Source organism: Neophocaena asiaeorientalis, unplaced genomic scaffold (genome assembly GCF_003031525.2).
Source record: "Neophocaena asiaeorientalis asiaeorientalis breed wild unplaced genomic scaffold, Neophocaena_asiaeorientalis_V1.1 scaffold113, whole genome shotgun sequence".
Lineage (NCBI taxonomy): Eukaryota > Metazoa > Chordata > Mammalia > Artiodactyla > Phocoenidae > Neophocaena > Neophocaena asiaeorientalis.
In genome coordinates, this window is record NW_020172316.1 from 3,212,185 (window position 1) to 3,237,189 (window position 25,005).

Consider the following 25,005-nt stretch of genomic DNA (forward strand, 5'->3'; position numbering starts at 1 on the left):
GATCCTTCTAGAGGGTATTTTTCATATAAACCGTCCAAGAATAGCAGTGAATTTATATTGCTGTAACAACTTACATAGTCGGACATTTTTTCCCCTGAATTTTCTCAGAAGGTGCTTACGTTATACCTAAGTAGTTACTATTTTATAAACTAGAAGACTAATAACTGCAAGTTAACAGTAATTTTACTGCAAAGTTTACATTTGGCATCAATAAAAATAGAAAAAGAAACAAAAGGAGAAAAGGAATCAGTTATTTAGACACGCTCACCTGTGTAGGGTAAAAATAAAATCAGATCACATGTAAACTTGTATACTTTATCAATAGTTCCAAACATGTCATAATGCTTCGAAAAATCTAACCTTCCTAGCATCCTCAGTTCCTCCTTTCTTCATTTAATCTTAAATGCCTATTTAAATTTTTTTTTCCTTACCTGTGAATGGTTTTGGTTCATTTCTAATCCTTTTCACGCCACCAGAAAACCCTTTGTAAAATAGAGTGATGGAGTTTAATAAACATCCAGACTAAAAAAAAAAAACGTTTAGAATAGAGAATATATTCTCAAACACCACTTTTAGACAAGCGATGTTTTTTCCCTGCCTAGCGGTGGTTCTCAGCGTGGGCGTGCCTGAGGCTGCGCGCCGAGCTGCGGGGACAGGTGGAAGCTGCAGGTAAATGCAACACTAACTCCTCGCTGCCACCACTCCAGGATGGGTTGCGGGGAGAGGGGAAAGATGGAGACACTGGGTGAAAGAGGCTGTCAAGTGTTGCTGGTGTGTGAAATCTCAGGTTGGATTAGGGAGAAAGGAACCTGGATAACTGAGGGTAAAGTGAGAAATTGGAGCAAAAAGTGGGGAATTGCTGGGTGGAGGAATGGCGGTGTAGGTAGAAAGGAAGAAGACTGGAAGCCAGAACACAATAAACCAGCCTCGAGAGCGAAAAGGAGGGGAGATTCCGGTGCACAGGCATTTAGCCCCTCCCTTCCCGGAGGGCCCAGGCCGCCGCCAGCTCCAGCAGAGCCCCGTTCCCCCGCCCATGCCCACCTCGGTGCTGCAAGGTCGTCTCCCGCAGCTACTTCCCCATCCTCAATCCCTGGCGGCGGACCCCACTAGGCCAAACACAAGCTGTGCGTGCGGTAAGGAAGCACGCACTTCTGACCGCTAGCCCGCAGGGCCCGAGATGTGGTAGGAGCAGCCAGCCGCACCGGCAGCGACGAGCGGCCGGTTCGGCTCGGCTGCTCGCGCGGCCGCCTCCTAGGCGAGGCAGGGCGGGGCCTGGCGCGGGGCATTGTGGGAAAGGCGTGGAGGACGCTGCTTGGGAGGACTCGTCTCAGGATCTGCGGGCGCAGTGGGGTGGGGAGGGCGGTGTAGGTTTAGGTTGACGTGGCCGTTTGCGCGGAATCCGGCTCCGGCTCCGGCTTCAATCCGGAGCCGAAGAACACGCAATACCCACAAAGCCCGCGCCGCCGCACCCTCGCGGCTGGCTCACGCTGCGGACCGGAAGCTGGGCGACATAGTCCGCCCCCTTCTGCTCCCGTTGCTGTGGTGACGGGACCAATTCCCCCCCCTCCCCCGGAGGGCGGGTTTAGGCGTGCAATTTCCCTGTGACCCTGTTCTTCTTAAAGGGAAAGGCACAGCTGTAGAGGATTTTTCTGGTCGTTGGGTGGGTGGGGCAGAAAGGGGAATTTAACTTAAGTGACATTGATAGCAGTGTCGGTCTAGAGGGCTGAAGAGGCAGTAGGAAATTTGGAAGAAATAAAAATATTTATGAGCGTGTGGGTGACAAACCTTTGAGCATTCTACAGTATTGCCTGACTTCCTAGTCATCCAAGCTGGAAACTGGAGAGTTATCCATACTCCTCTCTCCCACATTTACATCTAAATGACGTGGTATAGAAACTGCATTTTTGATCTGCAGAAATGTAACTAGAACAATGGAAGTAGCTGCATTTGCAACCATCAAAAGAGAAAACATCCTGATGAAGAGGATGCTGGCTTATGACATCAACCCTAATATAAGTTGTAACTGGTAACAATTTCACGTGTAGTAAATCAAATGTCAGCTTGTTAAAAAACGATGACCACGTAGGATCCATAGCTAAACTAATATATTGCCCGAAAGAAGAGAAAGTAGTCAGAGCAAAGGCAGAAATATTAGAAGCAGCCTAATGTAATAGTAGCTAATAAGTGCCAGGAACTGGTCTAAGCACACATGTAATTCAGTCCTCCAAGTAATCATATGACAGGGACTATTAACATATCCATTTCACAGTTGAGGAAACCAAGGTAAATATACGATAGAGCTGAGATTCACACCTGAGCAGCCTGGCTCCAGAGACTGTAATGTTAATCATTATGTCACCCTGTGAGCCACGAAAATCTTTAGAGTAAATTGAAGAGCAAAAAAGAAAACTGGAGAATCAAGCAGGGGCCAAGATTACAGTGGGTTTTATGCCATGATGAAGACATAGACTACCTTTTAGGTAATCAAAGCGTAAAGCTTTTAAGTAAGGGACTGAGATTGTATTTTAGATCATTCTGGTAGCTATTGGAGAGTGAATACAAAGGGACCATGACTAGAGAAAGGGAGAACAGTTAGGAGAATGTTACAGAAAGAGTAAATTTGGCAAGAAAAGGTGATTAGTTGGTTGTGGGAGATAAAAGAGAGAAAGGATCTAGGGTTAACTTCTGGTTTAGGTGGCTGAGTACCACTCACAGAATGAAGATCTGTTTAGGGAGAAGATAAAGGATTCTGATTTGGATATATCTATTTCAAGTTCCCTAGATTATGTCCAAATAAAGATACACAGCAGGGTCATACTGCTCGCTGCATGACAGGCCAATAAATCGAGAGACCAGTTTTGGGGGCAAGGAAGAGCAACTTTATTCAGAAAGGCAGCAGACCAAGAACATTGCAGACCTGTGTCCCAAAAAACGATCTTGCCTGAGTTAGAATTCAGCCTTCTTTTATACTAAAAGGGGAGGGAGTAAAGTCAAACATTTCCTGGTTCTGGTCAACCTCCAGAGGGGATGTGTTAATTTCTTCCTTGCAGTCATTCACAGGTGGGCCTGGTCAGGATGTTTCCTGTGAGCTCTACAAAGGTATTTTACCTTAATGCTCGTTACCTGGGAGGCAGGGTTCCCAGAGATGGGCATTATGTGTAATTTAAGCTTATAGGCAACATTCCTTTAGTGATTAACTTGTAATAGAATACAATGGTTCTTCCCTATTACATAACCATCAGGGAAATGCAAATCAAAGCCACAATGAGACAACACCTCACACCTGTTAGAATGACTATTGTTATAAAGATAAGAGATAACAAATGCTGGAGTGGACGTGGAGAAAAAGGAACCCTTGTGCACTGTTCGTGGGAATCTAGATTGGTATAGCCACTACGGAAACCAGTACCGAGGTTCCTCAAAAAGCTAAAAATAGAACTACCATGCGATCCAGCAATTCTGCTTCTGGGTATTTATCAGAATAAGATGAAAACACTAATTAGAAATGACATATGCATCAATATGTTCACTGCAACATTATTTACAATAGCTAAGATATGGAAAGAGCCTAAATGTCCACTGAAGGATGAATAGATAAGAAAATTATGTATATATAGTGGAATATTATTCAGCCATAAAAAAGAATGAAATATTGCCATTTGCGACAACATGAACGGTCTTTGAGGGCATTATGCTAAGAGTAATAAGTTGGCGGAGAAGGACAAATACTGTATGATCTCACTTATATGTGCATTCTAAAAAAACCCCAAAACAAAAAACCAAGCTCTGCATAGATACAGAGTACAGATTGGTGGTTGCCTGAGGCTGGGGGTAGGAGGGTTGGTGAAATGCGGGAAGGAGTCAAAAGGTGCAAACCTCCAGTTATAAAATAAATAAGTCCTGAAGATGTAATGTACAGCAGGGTGACTATAGTGAATAATACTGTATTGGGTATTTGATTGCTAGAAGAGTAGATCTTAAAAGTTCTTATCACAAGAATAAACTTCTGTAAAATTCTTATTGTGGCAATCATTTCACAATATATAGAAATATCAAATCATTATGTTGTACACCTGAAACTAATATAATGCTGCCAGTGAATTCTACCTTAATTTTAATAAAAAGAATGTAAGCTCCACGAAGACAGGAATTTTTGTTTGCTTTAGTTACTGTCAGTTATGCCAGTTCTTCTTGGCATATGGTAGGTACTAAATACATTTTTTTGGAATAAAACAAGTTAATTTGAGAAGTGATCTGAAAAAGAAGAGCTCATCAAGGAGTCAAAAATGAGGTGATTAGATATATTCAAAAACAACTGAACATGAAGGAAGTTAATGAGAATGATTCAGGTAAGATACTGACTAAAACTTGTTAATTGGGTCTGGCAGTTAGGTTATAGCCATCACAGAAAGCACAATTTTAGTGGGTGGTAGGGGTGGAAGCCAGATTGCAGTGGACTGGAGATTGGATGGGAGCTGAGGAAATGGAAATTGTAAGTCAATAGGAATCTACTGAAAGTTTGGATGAAGAGAGAGGCAGGTAAACTTATTGCAATTCAAGGAGGATGTGGATTCAAGAGAGGAAATGCTTTAGGCTTGAAAAGACTTGAACAAGTTTAAAAGCTGGTTAGGAGCCAAAAAAGAGAGGGAGGCTGCAGATATAGGAGAGAGTCAAGGGCCCAAGTGAATGGACTGATCATCAACAGTTCATTTATTCATTAACATTGTTTATTGTCCTCTGGGCTAGGTCCTTGGGGTAAAGTGGTGAGCAAAGTTATAACTCTGCCCCAAAGAAGTAGGATAATGGAGGACACATTAATCTTTTATTCAAGCAAGTCTATAATTATGAAGGGAAAATATATAATGCTGTGAGGGTAAATAACGGAGAACTGACCTTTGGGGAGCAAAGTGTTTGAAAAGGTATTACCAAAATAAATAAAATAAAAAAGAAATTTAATGTATATGGGCAAGGAATTAGAGAATGTTTTAGGCAAAGGGAAGAGCAAGTGCATGGTCTTTGTACTTGAATAGTCCATGGGTTGATTGAGGATCAAAAAGAACAGAATGCAGTGAGCCTAAAGGAGAGAGAGAGTCAGCAGGATGACCCTGGTAAAGTACACAGGGACAAGATCATGCAAAAGTCTTGTAGTTCATTTTAGGGATTCTTGTCTCTTTTCCTAAGAGCAATAAAAAGTCACAGCCAGTTTTAGTGGAATATCATCATCATCATTGTTATTGTTATGATTTTACTTTAAAAAATTTGGGAACAATCTCAATGTTACAAAAAATTTCAAAGTTTCTTTGTTTTCCTCAACCATTTGAGAGTAAGTTGCTGACATGTTTTCCCATTGTTTCCCAAAGCTATGGTGTGTATTTTTTGCAAAGATATTCCCCTATATACCCACAACACAATCATCAGAGAATTAACACTGATACATTATTACCATCTAATCTACTATCTAATCCTCATATCCCTTGTAGGCTTTGCAATTTGTCCCAATTATGTCCTTGTAGGATCCAGCGCAGAACGACGTGTTTCATTTAGTTGTCATAACTCCTTAGCTCCTTCAGTTAGAAACAGTTCTTCAGTTTTTCCTTGACTTTCAATATCTTGATACTTGTAAAGAGTACAGGCTAGTTTTTTTTTTTTTTTGCGGTACGCGGGCCTATCACTGTTGTGGCCTCTCCCGTTGCGGAGCACAGGCTCCATATGCGCAGGCTCAGCGGCCACGGCTCACGGGCCCAGCTGCTCCGCGGCATGTGGGATCTTCCCGGACCGGGGCACGAACTCGTGTCCCCTGCATCGGCAGGCGGTCTCTCAACCACTGCGCCACCAGGGAAGCCCCAGGCCAGTTATTTTATAGATGTCTCCCTTTTTTGGTTTGTCTGATGTTTCCTCATGATCAGATTTAGGTTATGCATCTTTGTCGGGAATCTAGTAGAAGTGACATTATGTTATTTTCATTGCATATTATGATGTGGTCCCAAATCTTGATTTGTCCCGTTATTGGTAGTGTTAAATTGGATCGTTTGATTAAAGAGGTTTCTGTGAGGCCTTTCCACTGTAAAGTTACATTTTTTCTCTTTGTAATTAAGAAGTGCTTTGTGGGGAGATACTTCAAAACCCTATGAATATCCTGTCGCTCCTCAAACTTTCAATTTATTCGTTAATTTATGTTATGGATTCATGGATTCCTATTTTGTTTAAAGGGTTAAAATCCATTATTATCATTTATTTAGATGCCCAAGTTGTTCTAGATTTGACTATTTGGAATTCTTTCAAGCTGACTTTCATGTTTCTTTGACAATCCCCATCATTTTTTGAATATGTTTCTTTTAGAGCACAGTAAGACATTCTACACTCATCCAGCATTTTTCCTGCCTCAGCCCTGATACCAGCCATTTCTACAAGAAGTCCTGATTCTTTCAGAGAATGGTATTTAGATAGCAAGATCTTGGTGCTAACCATGCTCCATGCTTTTGGGATGCTGTTACTCCCAATTCTTACCAGTGGACAGAGGTTGGGAATACATATATGTATAGATACACACACACACACACACACATACATACACACACACACATACACATGTTCACATTTACATATATATAAAACTATGAGGTCCCACCAGTACCTCCAATTCCAATATAATGCCATTTCATTTCGTTCATTCTATTTTCCTCCTTTCCCTGAAAATGAGAAAACTGATTCCCATTATCCTTGATACATATGTACTTAATGTTCAATTCCCCCTATGTAACCAATCTCCCATTGCTGATGCTAGCCCCTCCCCTGTGCAGTTGCCCTCTTCATCCCACTTGGTTTCTCACATTTTATACTGGGTCACTCTCCTGAGCAGATGCTCCACCCACTTCATGCAGGTTCCAACCTATGCCAGGCTGCACTCCCACAGGGACACCCAGAAATGGTTGCAATATGCACTCACTTGCTCTCTCATCTCTTTTCCTTCACCCAGTATGGACACTCTCCTCACCTTGGTTGGGCTCTAACTCGTGCCAAACCCACCTAATGGCTCTTGGTCTGAACTATTCAGGATGGGGAAGGGCCAGGATTATTTTTTAATAATCATTTTAGCTATAGTTTGAAGAATTTATAGTAAGAGGGAAATAGTAAATATAGGAAAACTGGCTAGGAGACTATGGCCTAGGTGTTAGGGGATAATGTCTTGAACTAGGGTGCAGTTAGTTCAGATGTAGAAAAATGAACAGATTCAAGAAAAAAGTGGGAGGTAATATACATAGGATTTGGTGATGAATTGGTCATGGCGGGGAAGAGAAAGATATCTGAAGACAGATCTCTACTTCCGATAATTAATGTCCACTTGCTTCAGAGAAACCGAAGCCTTGCCAGCTTCAGTACAATAAATCAAAACTTGATAAAATAGCTCCATCATATATGCATGAGATATGTTATAACGAGGGGACTGTTTTGTTTCATTTTATTTATTTATGCTGTGTTGCGTCTTTGTTTCTGTGCGAGGGCTTTCTCTAGTTGTGGCAAGCGGGGGGCCACTCTGCATCGCGGTGCGCGGGCCTCTCACTATCGCGGCCTCTGTTGTTGTGGAGCACAGGCTCCAGACGCGCAGGCTCAGTAGCTGTGGCTCACAGGCCTAGTTGCTCTGTGGCATGTGGGATCCTCCCAGACCAGGGCTCGAACCCGTGTCCCCTGCATTAGCAGGCAGATTCTCAACCACTGCGCCACCCGGGAAGCCCTTGTTTCATTTTTAGTTCCATCTGGGGAATTGCTATTTATCTTTTAAGATCCAGTTTACGTTTCTTCTAAAAATTATTTTTCTGTGAGCCATTCAAGCATGTTTGATCACTCCATCCTTTATTATTCCATTTATCACACCATATTGTAATTACATTTCATTGGTTGGTCTAATGAATTCTTTGAGATCAGGAATCAGATATTATTTACTTTTTTTCTCACTGCCTAGCTAGAACAGTTCTTGGCACTTATTCAACACATGCATTACAACGGAATAAAGAATCAATATTTATTATGTGCAAAGAGGAAAGAATAGCCCTTTGTCTCTAAAGTCATCAATGTCTGTCCTGGGAGGAGAGGCATGAAGAACATACATTCACATGTAGAAAAATAGTAAATGTTGAATGAGTGATACAAACAATGTATTCCAGAGGGACTCAGTTTTGGGCTCAAGTGTACAGAGTAGAATGAGAGGACAGTATAGGTGTTTCTAAATTTTAAAAATTTCTTTAATAAATTTGGAATTTTAGAACCAGGTAGAGTCTTTGAGGTTGTAAAGTTTACTTCTTAAATTCATAAGGGAGGAAATGGAGGCCCAGGAATGTTGATGAGTGACTTGCCTAAAGACTCAGATGAGTCAAAATATTCATTACTCAAACGTAAATGAATGTAATGGGACTACTACCTGTGTTTTTTGATTTCTTAGCCAGTATGAAATGATAATCATAATAACTGAAACTTAATATACATTATATGTCCCAGGCACTATATCAAGCACTTTACTTACATTAACACATTCAATTGTCATAACAACTCTATGAGGTAAGTGCAATCATTATGTCAGTTTTACAGGTGAGGAAACTGAGGCTAAGAGAGGTTAAGCTACTTGCCCACTGTTGCACAGTTGGTAAGTGGTAGAAGCTGGATTCCAACCTGGGCAGTCCTGATCTGGAGTCCATAATCAGTTAATTAACTGAAGTATTTTTGATAGCTTTTATTTAATAAGGTGTTATTTTCATAGTTTTTTTTTCATAATAACCTATCACAAGTGCTTGACTTTGGGGGTAAATTGTAATAGTCTATTAGATCAGACCTTATTTGTAAAGACAAATTGGTTGATGTCTTAAAATCACCTACAGCACCTACTGATAGAATTGACATTCATTATGTGTGTGAAATTCAGCTGAATTTTCAGTTGCTTATATTCCTATGATAATTATAATTTCACATTTTAATCTCCAATAAACAGGTCTCCTTTTACCTACAACTGACCTTTCTTTTAAGCTTATTTTATTTTATGCTTATTTCCCTATATCCCAATTTTTTGACACTACAGTTTTTAGTGTTAAAAAAGTTATGTAGTAATTAAATACTTAAACAAAAAAGTCACAATAAAGCATACATAAAATGTATAACATATAAATATACATATGTATATATACACATATCTGTATATATATTTTATATACATTGGCTTCTCTTGGCACTAATTCCTAAATAAATAATTGGTAAGTTGAATTGAAAGCAAACAAAAAGCAAATATAGGTTGACAGTCCTAATGAAATATTTTTTCTTTCTATTTTACTCGATTAAAATATGGGGGTAGAATTCCCTGGCAGCCCAGTGGTTAGGACTCAGCACTTTCACTGGAGTGGCTAGGGTTTTCAATCCCTGGTCAAGGAACTAAGATCCCACAAGCCACGTGGCATGGCCAAAAACAAAAAAAAAAGAAAAGAAAAAGGGGGACCAGGAGATTGGAATATAAACTGATAAAATGTGCTTGACAGTCTACCACATCCCAAATCTTTAGAGATGATAGAGATGTTTATTTAAAAATGTCCAAATCATTGCTGCAGAACAACAAGTGCCCTCAATGGACCAGAAATTTTGAGGGGTCCCTGAAATGTGGAAGACAGGAGGTGTTAAGTTAACAGAAGAAATCACTGAGCAAAGCCCAAAGGAGAAGAATGCTGCAAAATGTGAGAATGGCTCTGGATGTTATTAAGAAGAGAATGACATGGGAATGAAAGGACATGGAGATGTTGGTTGGTTGAAGCACTGAATTTAGGGTAGCTATGCAGGTGAGCCCCTGTATTGGGCATACTCAAGGCCATCCCCAAGTTTTATGATTCACTAGAATGACCCATCTGACTGAGAATGTAATTGCACTCATGGCTAAGATTTACTATAGGGAAAGAATACAAAGCAGAAACAGTAAAGGGGAAAAATGCATGAGCAGAGTCTGGAGAAAACCAGGTAACTTCCAAGAGTCCTCTCCCAGTAGGGTTCACGGGATGCACACTTCCAGCAACGAGTTGTGACAACACATGCAAAGGGTTGTGTACAAGGGAAGCTCATTAGAGACTAAGTGGCTAAGGTTTTTATTGGCAACTGGGCAGGTAGGCATCCTCTGCTCAGTAGGCACCAAAATTGTAGACCGACCATCAGAAGGAAAGTAAATGTTCCACACAAATGACATTGTTTTAGAGTTTAGGTACAGTGAGTCATTTTTATTATTTAAGGAAAGTTTTGTACCAGGAAACTGTTTACCAGCCAAGTTCCCAGACCCCAGACAAAGACCAGCTTCCCAGCAAGACTTTCCAAGGAGAGCAGTCTCAGGTTTGCTATGTTAACTCTTTTTTGCACAGCCTCTTCTAATCACTCTCTTCCAACCAATCAAGCAGTACACTGTGGAGGCATCTGCTGCCAGACAGGTACAGTGAAGGCATGAGATTTTTCAAGATGTCAGGGAAAGGTCCTGGTTTGCTAGGAGGGAGGAGAAGAAGACATACTCAGAAAATTAATGAATGTCACATTCCTCTCAGCAGCACATTTTCCCTTCCTTCATGAACACAAAGGAGATCCTATCGTACATGGGAATAGCATATACATATAAGCTATCAAGAAGAGTTGTAAAAACAAAGATAGCCTAACTAAGAATCACCAAAATTTCAAGATCAACTCAACAAAGAAGGCACAAAACTAAGAAAAAAACCCAAAACAAATAAAAATACAACTAACAAAAGATGGGGGACTTCCCTGGTGGTACAATGGTTAAGAATCCACCTGCCAATGCAGGGGACACAGGTTCAAGCCCTGGTCCAGGAATATCCCACATGCTGCGGAGCAACTAAGCCCATGCACCACAACTACTGAGCCTGAGCTCTAGAGCCTGCAAGCCACAACAACTGAGCCTGCATGTCACAACTACTGAAGACCTTGCACCTAGAGCCCATGGTCCACAACAAGAGAAGCCACCCCAGTGAGAAGCCCATGCACCACAACCAAGAGTAGCCTCCACTCGCTGCAACTAGAGAAAGCCCATGTGCAGCAACAAACACCCAACGAGGCCATAAATAAATTAATTAATTATTTTTTAAAAGTGGAGTTAATAGTACACACAAAGTGGGCTATGTGCATCCCAGGAGGAACACAGGTGATCTTTTGGGGGTAGGAGCAGGGAGGAAATTTTTCAACTATTTTTACCAAAAAATAATTATAAAAAATTCAACTTTACTTATGTTACTAGAATGTCAGCTACATGGAATATTGTCTGCTTTGCCTATGATATTCTAGAGACTGAGCTCTAGAGCCTGCAAGCCACAACAACTGAGCCTGCATGTCACAACTACTGAAGACCTTGCACCTAGAGCCCATGGTCCACAACAAGAGAAGCCACCCCAGTGAGAAGCCCATGCACCACAACCAAGAGTAGCCTCCACTCGCTGCAACTAGAGAAAGCCCATGTGCAGCAACAAAGACCCAACGAGGCCATAAATAAATAAATTAATTATTTTTAAAAAGTGGAGTTAATAGTGCACACAAAGTGGGCTATGTGCATCCCAGGAGGAACACAGGTGATCTTTTGGGGGTAGGAGCAGGGAGGAAATTTTTCAACTATTTTTACCAAAAAATAATTATAAAAAATTCAACTTTACTTATGTTACTAGAATGTCAGCTACATGGAATATTGTCTGCTTTGCCTATGATATTCTAGAGTTATCTGTTAAAGAGTAGATTTTAGTATTTGTTGAAGGAATAGATGAATAAATTTAATATGTGAATTAAGAATAGCAACGTTGGGACTTCTCTGGTGGCACAGTGCTTAAGAATCCTCCTGCCAATGCAGGTGACACGGGTTTGAGCCCTGGTCCGGGAAGGTCCCACGTGCCGTGGAGCAACTAAGCCCATGTGCCACAACTACTGAGCCTGCGGTCTAGAACCCGTGAGCCACAACTACTGAAGCCTGTGCACCTAAAGCCTGTGCTCCGCAACAAGAGAAGCCACTGCAATGAGAAGCCCACACACTGCAAGAAAAAGTAGCCCCTGCTCGCCGCAACTAGAGAAAGCCCGTGTGCAGCAACGAAGGCCCAACACAGCCAAAAATAAATAAATTAAAAACAAAAAAAGAACAGCAATGTTATAGAATTTGTAAAGAAATATACTGATAAAAGTACAACCCTCATCCTCTTGTCTGCCCTGTCCCCCTCAAAAAAAAAAACAAAACTTGGAGACCAGGACAGGTTGTTATAACAAAGAAGCAAATTCAATGCAAATGCAAATGCAAAGTATAATCATTAAAATAAAAATCTCAAAGATGGACCGAGTAGAGGGATGTTTACAGAAAACCAGCAAGCTAGAAGATCAAATGAGGAATTCTCTAGGAATGTAGGACACAAAGATGGATCCATTGATTTGAGAAGTTGGGAACTCTTACAGAGATTCCAAGAAGAGATGAGAGAGCAAATGCAATGTAAGAAATTTCAGACATATTTCCTACAGTAGGAGACTCAACTTTTCAGATTAATAGGACACACTGTGCTGAACAGGATGAATGAAAAACATATTTTGTGAGAAAACCAGAACCTCAAAGGAAGGAACAAAATGATAAATGCTTCCAAAGAAAGAAAGCATATATGATATTCAGATTAAAGGCAAACTAAATACAAGAAGGCATTTTTCCTCAAAGTTCTGAGAGAAATGATTCTGAACTTTATCTTATGATGCTATTATAAATTTTATAATTTATATTTTTCAGTATTTTTTATTCATTGTGAGTATACAGTAACACAATTATTTTTACTTATATCCTGCAACATCATTAAATTGACTATGGTAGGTTTTTTTGTAGGTTACACTGGATTTTCTTTGAAAAATATGTTGTGTATGAATTAAGACAATTTTATTTCTTCTTTCCAACCAATGCTTTTTATGCCTTTTTCTTGCTTTATTGTAGTGACTAGAACCTCAGTACAATGCTGAGTAGAAGTGTTGAACAGATTGTTTTTAATCTTAGGGGGAAAGCATTCAGTGTTTCACCATTAGGTAAGATGTTAACTATATTTTTTTTGGTAGATGACTTTTACCAAGTTAAGAAAATTCTGTTCTCTTCTTAGCTTGCTGAGAGGCTTTATTAGGAATGGATGTTGAATTTTCTCAAGCGAATTGTTTATATTTATTGAGATGATCATGTTTGGGTTTTTTTCTCCCCAGTTTGTTAATATAGTGAATTAAGTTGATTGATTTTTGAATGCTAAACTGTCCTTGCATTCCTTGGATAAATTCACTTGGTCATAATACAGTTCCTCTTAATATATTGTTGGATTTGATTTTCTGAAATTTGTTTAGGATTTTCGCTTCTCTTTCATGAGGGATATTGGTTTGCAGTTTTCTGTTCTCATAATGTCTTAGTTTGGTTTTGGCATCAGTGTAATGCTGGGCTCATAGAATGAGCTGGGATGTATTCACTCCTTTTCAATTTTCTGGAAGAGTTTGTGTAGAATTGGTATTACTTCTTCCTTGAGTATTTGGTACAATTCACCAAAGAAGCTATCTGAGTCTAGGATTTTATTTGCGGGACGGTTTTTAACTTTGAATTCAATTTAAAAAAAGATACAGAGCTATTAAGTTTATTTCTTTTTGTTTAGCTTTTTATTTAAAAATCGTGGTACGTTCACAGGAAGTTAAAAAAGAAAATACATAGATGCCCTGTGAAGCCTTCATCCAATTTTCCCCAATGGTTATATTTTATGTAATTATAGTACAATATCAAGACAAGTAAATTGACATTGATGCAATGTTTGCATAGTTTGGTGCCCTTGGTGTCACTCAAGATACAGAACTATTCCATCACCACACAGAGGTCTCCTTTATGCTACCCATTTAGTCACGAGATTACCCCCCCCGCCACGTCATATCACCCCTAACCCCTGACAACCATATTTCCATCTTTATAATTTTGCCATTTTGAGATTTGATTTTCACTCAGCCTAAAACCCTTGAGATTCATTCAAGTTGTTGCAGGTGTTAATAGTTTGTTCCATTAGTTTTATTTCTGAACAGTATTCCATGGTACGTTTAACCATTCATCTATTGTAGAACGTTTTGGTTGTTTCCAGTTTTGGACCTTTGCAAATGAGGTGCCATGAATATTTGTGTGTAGTTTTTGTGTGTGTATGTAAATGTAAATTTCTCTGGAATAAATTCCCAGAAATGTGATTGCTGGGTTGTATGGTAAGTATATATTGATACTTATTTTTTAAAGAAACTGGCAAACAGTTTTTCAAAGTGGCTGTACCATTATGCATTTCTACCAGCAATTACTGAGGGTTTCTGTTGGTAAAACTTCTCTCATCACAAAACCAAAAGATGGGACTGCATTGCCTGCTCAGGAACAAATGGATTTGCATTCCTTCCTGGAATTTACAGTGATAAATGAACTTCCTAATTTCTGATGGCAATGTCAGCAGAGCTAACTGCATAAGATTGAGAAGGGGAATATGCCGCATTTCTGGAGTAGGGCTCAGAATTGTACCATCCATATAGGACAGGAGCCCTGGGAGGTGCTAACCTACCAATGTGGAGCAGGTTCTGAAGCACATACAAATACAAAATAGTACTAGGGGAAGGGGCAAAAATGGAAGAAAACTTCCAAGAAAGATGAGCTCTCATCAAGAATTTTAAGTCTGGGGCTTGTATAGTTAAGACATCAGCTATAAGATATATATGAGAAATGGGTTTATTTCTTCTTCTAAAAAACCTAATTTAAAATAAGAGGTGGAGAAGGAGTAAATGAAAGGAAACAACAGTATTCTACATCATGATATAATATACTTATTCTGTTGTGAGAGAGATAACCTTATACATTTTGTTGCAGTCAGAAACTTTTTTTTCCTATGAAAGAGCCAATTAGATCAAAAAAAGGGGAAGATTTTACACTAGAGGAAATGGGAAATCTAAGCATTACAAAAAGGACTTTAAATGTGTATGTTGAAAATACACAAAGGAATAAAGCAGAGTGAAAGTTTAGAATAAACTTGTCTGAGACTTATTCCTTGCAGGCTCTCTTCTCAGAAAGGGATTTGACCTTTCGCTTCTTCTCCATGATTTCCCATGGAAATAAGTCATAGCTGAGTGTTTAAGGACCTCAGTGCTGGTAGAATTCTCAGGTGATAGATCAAGCCACTGATCCAACAACAGCAACCACAAGGTTTAGATCCAGAATGCTGATCATGACAGAGAGGGGCTAGTGTTTATCTAGTCAAAATCCCCACAGCACTAGTGCCCGGATGCTCCTTCTGAGTCTAATGTCTGGCCTTCCAGATGCCTGGGGGTCCTAGCCAGGTTGTGATAGGCAATGGGGGACCTGTACACCTACTACTTCTTTCTTAGGAATTTTATACAGGCCTGGAGTGTTTGATGTTGTTCGCTTAACAATTGGCCCCAAAAGTAGGGCATCTGTCCCAGCATACCAAGGACCACAGATCAAAGACCTACTGTGGAAGTAGGAAAAGCCCAAACAGGGCATCATGACTAGCTTCAAGGACTGGGATGGATAATTACCAACTGGTTGCAGGAACTAGTCCTTGGAAGTCCCATGTTTCTAAAGCAATAAATTTGCTAAGAATGTTAAGCCCTGGTGAGATACAGATTGTCAATATTCCTTAGTTGTTATTAAGGCCTGAGAGGGAGTTACACGGAGGTGAAGCAGAAGAGGAAGTGTGAACTGGAACCGGAGGTGAAACTACTAGTTGAACATTCTGATGAGTGGAATGGGCAAAGAATTTTAGGTAAAGTAAGACCAAATAAATGAACCATTTCCCTAATCCACTTCCTATAATCAGAGCAATGTAGGTTGTCACGTAACCATGTCAAGATTAGGTGTCACGTGTTCTGTCAAGATTAGGTAGCATGAGACAGAGAATGTTGTTGGGGCACTATGTAGAGCAAGAAAAGGGGGGGAAGTATAAAGTATGTGACCCTTATGATCATCCACACACACCCCCCCACCCCGATCCCATGACAGTGATAACCTTAAATCAGACCAAGTGAACTGAAAGAACTGCTGGGTGGACCTCCACCACGAGGCTGCCTCTTGGAAGACTATGAAGTTATGGCATCTAAATAAAGGGGCCAAGCAGAATAACTTTGAAGGTGTCCCCAACTATGTTCTATGGAAATAATTAGGGCGTAGGGAGCCCTTCCTTTAAAAAACAGACTGCGTGCTTAGTGTGTGAGATAAAGGGAATATTAGGGGAGGGCCCAGACCATCTGGAAGATGAGAACAGGGAGGAACCAAAAATTATATCCCTTCCTATGACATTTAAATAATAAAATGGTTTGTCTGGTAAGGTATGTGTCCTCTAGGTAGTTGCTAACCAGTCCCAGCCCATCATCACCCCAGAGTCGTCTGATGATTCGTGTATTAAAGCAGAGGCATTGGCTGTCCAGTTGCAGACGCTCATACACATGGTTGCAACATTGGAGGTATGATGCTGTTGACTCTTGGGTTGTCCAGAGACCCTCCAATCAGACACTGGATTATACTTCAGGGCCCAGAAGATATTAAGCTGGGCCTCCTAGCATAGGCTATTCCATGCACATATCACCTGCAGAGTGTGTGGCAGTAAAATGCTGGGATAGGTCTCTGAAAAGGACAAATTTCATCAGTCTGCTGTTCATCATCCCATTGGCAGACTGGGCCACATGCCTAATGCTATATCTGTTTTAGGTACATCTCCTCAGGGGTCTATCTGTTCTTAGCTATCTTCTAGCAATCCAGAAGGGGGCATGGAATCTTCTGGAGTGGAGCAAATACAGTGCAAGACCCAAGCCTAGATATGACTTCCCACGATCACTCCTTTTCCCTCCACCCTGACTTGATCAATCAGTTAGGAAGCCTAGATTGCATCCTGTGCCAGTGGGTGGATGGACACTAACCCGGAGGCACTGCTATATCCTGATCCACTGTTGTGGCCACACAACCAGGGTCATGCCCATCCTCTACCTTGTCCCTTGAAATATTGCACTTCTGGGCACAGACACTCTGTTGTGTGGACACTACACTTATCATTCTTATTACACATGCATTCATTCTTAGCTCTATGAAAGGTGGGAGAGTGTGGTGGCAACAGGGCAAGTCCTACATCCCAGAGAAATTGATTTATGTTTGGTGGATCAGATAACACTCAGTTTGTGATTCAGTTTACTTGGTAGCCCAGGGTCAGGCATTCAGTATTTACCAGGGTCTAGGGGAAAACTGAGAGCTAATTTCACGTTGATAATATTTGTTACAAGAGGACATCATTGTCATATAACAAAACTCTAAAACCCTAGGCTGTGCATCTTCTATTGGGGCGTATCAGAAGCACCTTATAGTATCTCTGTCTGCCAAAGGCACTTTCAATATCATTGGGTCTGCTGGTCATAAGTTCCAAGTAACATGACCATTTGCATCACAGTGTAGATCTACTTATTTCAGACCCTTTCTTAAGTCAGGTCCATCTAAAACTGTCCAGTCTCATGAATTAATTGGTAAATGAGTTGGAGTAACACACCCAAATATTGTAAATATTTCCTCCAAAATTCAAGGAGCCACCAAATGTTTAACTTCTTCCTTCATGATAGGTGCAGCAACTCATATAATTTTACCATTTATACCACTTATACCATTATAACTTATATTAACTCATACCATTATACACTTTAAAAGAAATATTTCAACCTGTCCTAGACCACTGGGCCACTAGTAATTTTACCAGAGTAGCCAATCCTGAAATGTATCTCCTAATCTCTGGCATATGTATGCCTTAGTAAGGCTTGGTACATCCCACTTATCTGTTCCACATTAATATAGTGGATCAGTATGATAGTCTTTAGGATATCGGGATGATCAAGGACCCTCTAAAGCATATTATGACAATAAGAGGTTTGACATAGCCCTGGAATAAGGTAATAAAAATATATTGTTGTTGGTGCCAGGTACATGCAAATTGCTTCTCTTTTCTCTTATCCAACTGAAAAAAAAAGCATTTAACAGGTTAACAGCTGCACACCATGTGCCAAAGATTGTGCTAGATTTTTTCAGCTAAGAAAACTTAGCTGAAAATGTAACTTCCTTTGGCATCACCATTTTATTCTCTGAGAGTCAGTGACTTTTGACCCAGCCAAAAAGGCAAGTTAAATGAGGATATATTAGGAATCACTGACCCTGCATATCTCAGGCCTTTAATGGTGGTATTAATGTTTGAAATTCACCCAGAGATGTGATCTTGCTTTTGGCTTGCTTTCTTTGTGTCTGTGTGCAACAGTTTCAGATGCTTCCATTTGGCCCTTTCTAGCATAAAAGCCCTACCTCCCCCTCAAGGAACCAATTCTTGGGATTCTGCCAGTAACTAAGCATATCTATTTATACTATACAATCTAGGACCGGGGAAATAACCACAGGATGGGTTCACATCCTCTTGGGCCTACTATTAGACTCAGGCCAAAACTGCATTGAGTCCTACCTTGCTTAGTGGATCATGGTGACATGTTGAGTTTCCAGGGATCAGCAAAAACTCAGAACTAGTATCTGAAAAATTCCCAGAAGATCTAGTTATTTCCCTTTTGCAAGGCCAGTGTCAGTCTGGCAAAAGGGCACTGGCTCCCCTGGGGAAGGCCCAAGGGGAAAAATCACAGTATGTTCCTGTTGTCACCTTGCCGGCATCTCTCTCAATTGAGGGACTCTACATTTGGGAACTGGTTAGGTCTGGGATCCAGGTAACAGTCTGTGAATTCCAGCTATGGTGACTTGAGTTACTTTTCTGCCCTGTAGACCCAGAAGTTTTCCTTCTATAAATGTCAAACAGCACCTTAGTAGGTGCCTATCTTTCTTATTCATTGGGACCCTATAGTCAATTAGCCATTTGCTACAGATCAATGCGGTCAAAATACTTTGATTTTCATTCCATCTCTTTAATAATTGCACCCTTCGATTGCTGCCAGTTGAACCGTACCACCTGGCTTCTACAATTCTGGGATCTTATTCTCAATGAGATCAAGCAACTCATTTCTACTGCAGCATTCCCCACAACCATTTCTGACCTATAGAATGTAGCCACCACAGAGCTCTTTGAGGATGCTGCTGCCTCTTCCCAGTGCATTTATTAATACTTTGGTGAAGGTAATGTTCTTTTGGTCCTCCTGAAGGGATGGTTTGGGAGTGGCAGAGCATAATAGATCCATTCCAACTTACCCTTTTTCCTGAGACTTTAGACTTCTTCCTCTACAGTATGCCAACAAAATTCTGACATTTTGACCTCATCAACTGGAAGCCATCATTTAATCTAGGCTTTAGATTAACCACCATTCTACTCTCTGTTTCTATGAGTCTGACTATTTTTTTTTTAGATTCTACATAGAAGTGATACAATACAGTATTTGTCCTTCTGTGTCTGGCTTATTTCGCTTAGCTTAGTGTTCTCCAGATTTACCCATGTTGCTTCAAATGGCAGGATTTTCTTCTTTTTTAAAGCTGAATAATATTCTAGTGTGTGTGTGTATACGTCTATCTATTATCCATTTATTTAGCTAGCTAGCTAGCTATTATCTACCTATCTTCTATCTATCATGTTTTCCTTATCCATTCATCTGTTGACACTTAGGTTGTTTCCAGAATAATACTGAAATGAACAGAAGAGTTGGATGGTCAGGCCACTCAAGATGGCTGTTCTCTTGCTCTTTGTACATTCCCCCGCCTGATGAGTGCCTGCTTTACCTACATCTTACCCACAGACTGACCTTCCTACGTACTTGCCCCAGGCCCCAGCTAGTGATTGTTCTTATCAAAGGGGGATAAGGGGTGTGCCCCTCTGCTGGTTTCCCTGCTGACTGCTGAGCCCACCTGACGCCAATTCCCCTATACTGATAATCTCCCCTTACCCCCGGGATCGGGAGCGAAGACTACCACCATGTCCTGCCGCGCACAGTGGGGTGTCGCTCCAGGACAGTGTTTCAGACGTGTAAGTTACTCCATCCATTAAACTGTTGACGTCTCTGTTGCTGACTCTGGGCTCTTTCTTCGGTCTTGAAGCTGTGCAAACACAGGACTTGCAGGCCTGCGGGGTGCAGCACAAGAGTACAAATATCTTTTTGAGTAATGATTTCATTTCCTTTGGACATATATTCAGAAGTGGGATTGTTGGATCATATGGTAATTCTATTTTTGACTTTTTGAGTAACCTCTGTACTGTTTTCCATAGTGGCTGTATCAATTTACATTCTCACCAGCAGTATGCAATGATTCCCTTTCTTCCATATCCTTGCCAAAATTTATTTCTCATCTTTTTGATAATAGACATACTAACAAGAGTGAGATGATACCTCATTGGTTTTGATTTGCATTTCCCTGATGATTAGTGATGTTGAGCACCTTTTCATGTACCTGTTGGCCATCTGTATGTCTTCTTTGGAAAAATGTCTATTTAGGTCTTTGCCCATTTTATAATTGTGTTATTATTATTATTGATTTTGATAATGAATTGTATGAGTTCTTTGTATATTTTAGATATTAACTCTTTATCAGAGCTGTGGTTTGCAAATATTTTCTCACATTCAGTAGGCTGCCTTTTCATTTTGTTGATCGTTTCCCTCGCTGTGCAGAGCTTTTTAATTTGATATAGTCTCACTTGTTTGTTCTTGCAGTTGTCTGTTTCTGGTGTCAAATCTAAAAAATTATCACCAAGACCTATGTCAGGGAGCTTACTGCCTATGTTTTCTTCTAGGAGTCTTATGGCTTCAGATCTCATGTTCAACTTTTTAATCCATTTTGAGTTGATTTTCGTGTATGGTGAAAGGTACAGGGTACAGATCTTTCACCTCATTGGTTAAATTTATTCCTAGGTATTTTATTCCTCTTAATGCATTTGTAAATGAGATTGTTTTCTTAATTTTTCTGATACACGTTGTTATATGTTGTTAGAGTATAAAACAACTGATTTTTTGTATTCTGCAAACTTACTGAATTTATTAGTTCTAATAGCTTTTGGGCAGAGTCTTTAGGATTTTCTATATAAGCTATCATGTCATCTGCAAATAGAGACAATTTTACTTTTTCCTCTTGAATTTGGATGCTTTTATTTCTTTTTCTTGCCTATTTGCTCTGACTAGGATTTCTAGCGTGTTGAATAAAAGTGGTGAGAGTGTCTTCTTCCTGATTTGAGAGAAAAAGGTTTTAGCTTTTCACCACTGAGTATAATATTAGCTGTGTGCTTGTCATATACGACCTTTATTATTTTGAGGTATGTTCCTTCTACATCTAATTTGTTGTGAGTTTCTATCAAGATAGAATGTGGAATTTTGTCAGATCTATTGGGGGTGATGATATGATTTTTATCTTTTATTTTGTTAATGTGGTATATCAAATTTATTAATTTTCATATGTTGAAACATCCATGCACCCAAGGGAAAAAAATCTCACTTAATCATGCTGTATGATCCCTTTAATGTATTGCTGAATTTGATGTGGTAATATTTTGCTGAAATCCTTGCATCTATATTCATCAGTGATATTGATATTGACCTGTAATTTTCTTTCCTGGTAGTGTCCATATCTGGCTTTGTATGAGGTTAAAATGTCTTGTAAAATGATTTTGGAAATGTTCCTTTCTCTTTAACTTTTTGGAAGAGTCTGAGAAGGACTGGTGTTAATTCTTCTTAGAACACTTGGTAGAATTCACCTGTGAAGGTATCTGGTCCTGGGCTTTTCTTCGTTGGGAGGGTTTTGATTACTGATTCAACTTCCTTACTAGTAATGAGTTTGTTCAGATTTTCTATTTCTTCATGATTTGTCTTGGTAGGTTGTATGTTTCTAGGAATTTATTTCTTCTAGGTTATCTAATTTTTTGGCACGTGATTGTTCACAGTAGGCTCTTAGAATTCTTTGTATTTCTGTGTTATCAGTTGTAACATCTCTTTCATTTATAATTTTATTTGAATCCTATTTCTTTTTTTCTTGCCAAGTCTAGCTGAAGGCTTGGGTATTTTTTTTATCTTTTTGAAAAACCAGATTTCAGTCTTATTGTTCTTTTCAGGCTCCGTTTCATTTATTTCCACTCTGATATTGGTTATTTCTTTCCTTCTATGAACTTTGGGCTTAGTTTGTTCTTTTTCTAGTTCTTTGAGGTGTCAAGTTAGGTTATTTAGTTGAAATCTTTCTTTTCTCATACAGTAAGCATTTGTTACTATAAACTTCCCTCTTAGAACTGCTTTTGTGGCATCCCGTAAGTTTTGGTATGTTGTAATACCATTTTCATTTGTCTCAAGGTCTTTCTTGATTTCTCTTTTGAATTCTTTTTTGACCCATTGGCTGTTTAGGAGTATGTTGTTTAATCTCCATATATTTGTGAATTTTCCAGTTTTATTCTTGTAAGTGTTTTCTGGTTTTATACCACTGTGGTTGGAAAAGATGCTTGATATGACTTCAATCTTCTTAAATTTATTAAGACTTTTTTTTGGACGAACATATGATCTATCCTGGAGCATGATCTGTGTATAAGGAGAATGTGCACTCTGCTCCTGTTGGCTGAAATTTTCTATCTATGTCTGTCATGTCCCAGGTGTATGGCTGTGGGGTTGCTTCTGTATCATTTAAAAACTGCTTCTTTTTTTGTTATTGTCCTGTGGGACCCATGCATGCAAGCTCTGTGAGAAGGTGAAAGGTGTGCCCACCAGCTCCCCAGTCTCTGTGGAAGATCATAGCCAGTCCCTAGATACATGTTAAATTGGAAGTTGGACCTTTATGCAGCAGCTTGTGAAGTATGCAGTCAAGACTCCTTTCAGGGAGAGAATGGGAAATGGGCATTTTTACCTGCTCCCTCTGTATTGAGCTGTAGAGGGATAGCTCTGGCCAGTACTCATGCCCACGCCTGTTAAAAATTGTTTCTTTGTTTATAATCCTGTAGAACTTGTGATTACAAATCATGTTGGCTGTCAGAGCCAGGCAATTTAGGGCCCCATCCCTCAGGCAGCAGGTGGAAAAGGTGGAGCTCCAGAAGCTTTTTCCAGAGAGATCCTGGTGACCTGTTTTTATTGTTGGATTTAGTCAGGAGAGGTGGGCATCCCTGCCCACTCCCTTTGCACTCAGCCCCAGGGGGATAGCTGTGTCAAACATTCGTGCACCCTTTAAGAACTGTTTCTTTGTTTGCCTCAGTTCCAAGAATCTCATGGATGCAGGCCCCTTAGGCCCTGAAGAGCCAGGTGTCTTGAAGGCCCGTCCCTTGGGTGGGAATCTTAAAAGTTGTGGTGCTAGATGTGTGGTCCAAGCCTCTTACTTCTCAGGGAGAAGCTGGAAGCTGGGGCTTCCCTCCTAACTGTGGGGTGCTGTGCTGAGTGGGGTTCGTGGCAAGAATGTGTCTCAGCTTTTCTCACCCATCTCACTGTGAGTGCATTCTCATTTGACTAATGTGCCAGAGTCACTCAGCTAGTTCCTGGATTTCTTTCAGAGGGAATTGCTCTATGTGTAGCTGTACATTTGGTGCATTAGTGGAAGGAGGGAAGTTCAGGAGACTCCTATGTCCCCATCTTGGTCCCTCTTCTGCTATCATTTTAGTGGTATCTCACTTGTGTTTTCATTCTTATTCAGTTAAAAATATTTTAAGTTTCCCTTATAATTTTTCTTTGGCCCATGGGTTATTTGGATGTAACAAGGGGCATAAACTAGTGCTTACCTCGAATAATTGTTGTGAAGAAGTAAGTGAACAATCGTAGAAGTGATGCACTTAGAAACAGTTCCCCGCACATAATGATTGCTGTGCATAAGCTGTCATTTTCACTGCCAAATTTATGTTTGAGTGTCCTCATTCTGCTTTGAGGAGAAACCTGAATTTTCTCTTACCTCTGGTACTGTAAACCCTGGGACTCATTAAAACCACTGCTTACTCTTTCATATTCATTTGCTACTACCATTGTAAAATCAGAATGCTTTGAGGGCCCAGTCTTTCTTATATTGCTAACATTGCTTAGTCTCTAATTAACCAGACTTTTCTGTGGATAAGAGAGAACCATTATTTGTTTTGTGCAACTTCTGCTTGCTTTAGCAGCCACGTGTCCTTTAAAATTCTGTGGTGGGGACAAGAAAACAAACAAAAGAATACGGGTGTGGTGTTTTAAAAATAATCTTGTTACTTCTTTTTTTTCAATCAGAAAAGTTTACTTTGGTCATCTTGGAATATATTACTCATTGTAACCAGTTTCAAGTTATATGACTCCTTGTTTCTTGGTGAATTTATTTTATACCTAAGAATTGCTTTATTAAATGCTGTTTCCAGGGTTATTCATTTTTCCCTCCCAACATTTTAAAACATCAGACAGAACCAAATGTGCCTTTTGCCCAAATTAATATACTCAAAACCAAGATTAAATAAAAATATTAAAATTTCAGTTGCATGCTAATATGCAGAGAACCTTCCTCAATGTTTAATGGAGATGCTAAAGAAAAAGGACAAGCATTCTCTATCTCTAAATGAGGGAATAGGGTTTCAGGGAAGGGAGTAGACTATGAAAGACAATGAAAGGCCCTCTGAGATTTTTAAACACTGAACCACTGTTCCTATCTGTCTAGATGCAAGTGCCTGACCTGGTGATGATAACTTTGGGACTTGTCATACCTAACAACAGCCTCTCACATATTGATATAGGCTTCTATCCTGTTCTCCACTGAAAGGTTTTAATTTCTATAATAGACTTTTCAACAAAAGCTTAGTATTATATTGAACAATTCTTTTGGCATAACTGACTACAAAAATCTGATATATTCCCTCTTAATAGCAGTGGATACTTTAATGCAGTTATTACACTTATAAGAGAGTTTTTTGGTTTTGGGGTTTTTGTTTGTTTGTTTATTTTTTTGGTACGTGGCCTCTCACTGTTTTGGCTTCTCCCGTTGCGGAGCACAGGCTCCGGACGCGCAGGCTCAGCGGCCATGGCTCACGGGCCCAGCCACTCCACGGAATGTGG

The 25,005-nt window shown here is 39.9% G+C and overlaps 1 protein-coding gene across 2 annotated transcripts in view; it reads right to left on the bottom strand.

Moving 5' to 3' along the window:
* Positions 1-1,238, bottom strand: part of DNAJC10 (DnaJ heat shock protein family (Hsp40) member C10) — a 58,833-nt gene extending 57,595 nt beyond the window's left edge. Inside the window, exons 1-2 of one of the 2 annotated variants that reach the window (XM_024766541.1) lie at positions 1,042-1,238; positions 432-482 (exon numbers count right to left, since the gene is read on the bottom strand). The gene's annotated coding sequence lies outside the window, so the exon portion shown is untranslated. The remainder of the gene's footprint in view (positions 1-431; positions 483-1,041) is intronic. The other variant, XM_024766549.1, reaches the window with a different exon arrangement.
* Between the last annotated feature and the right edge of the window lie 23,767 nt (positions 1,239-25,005).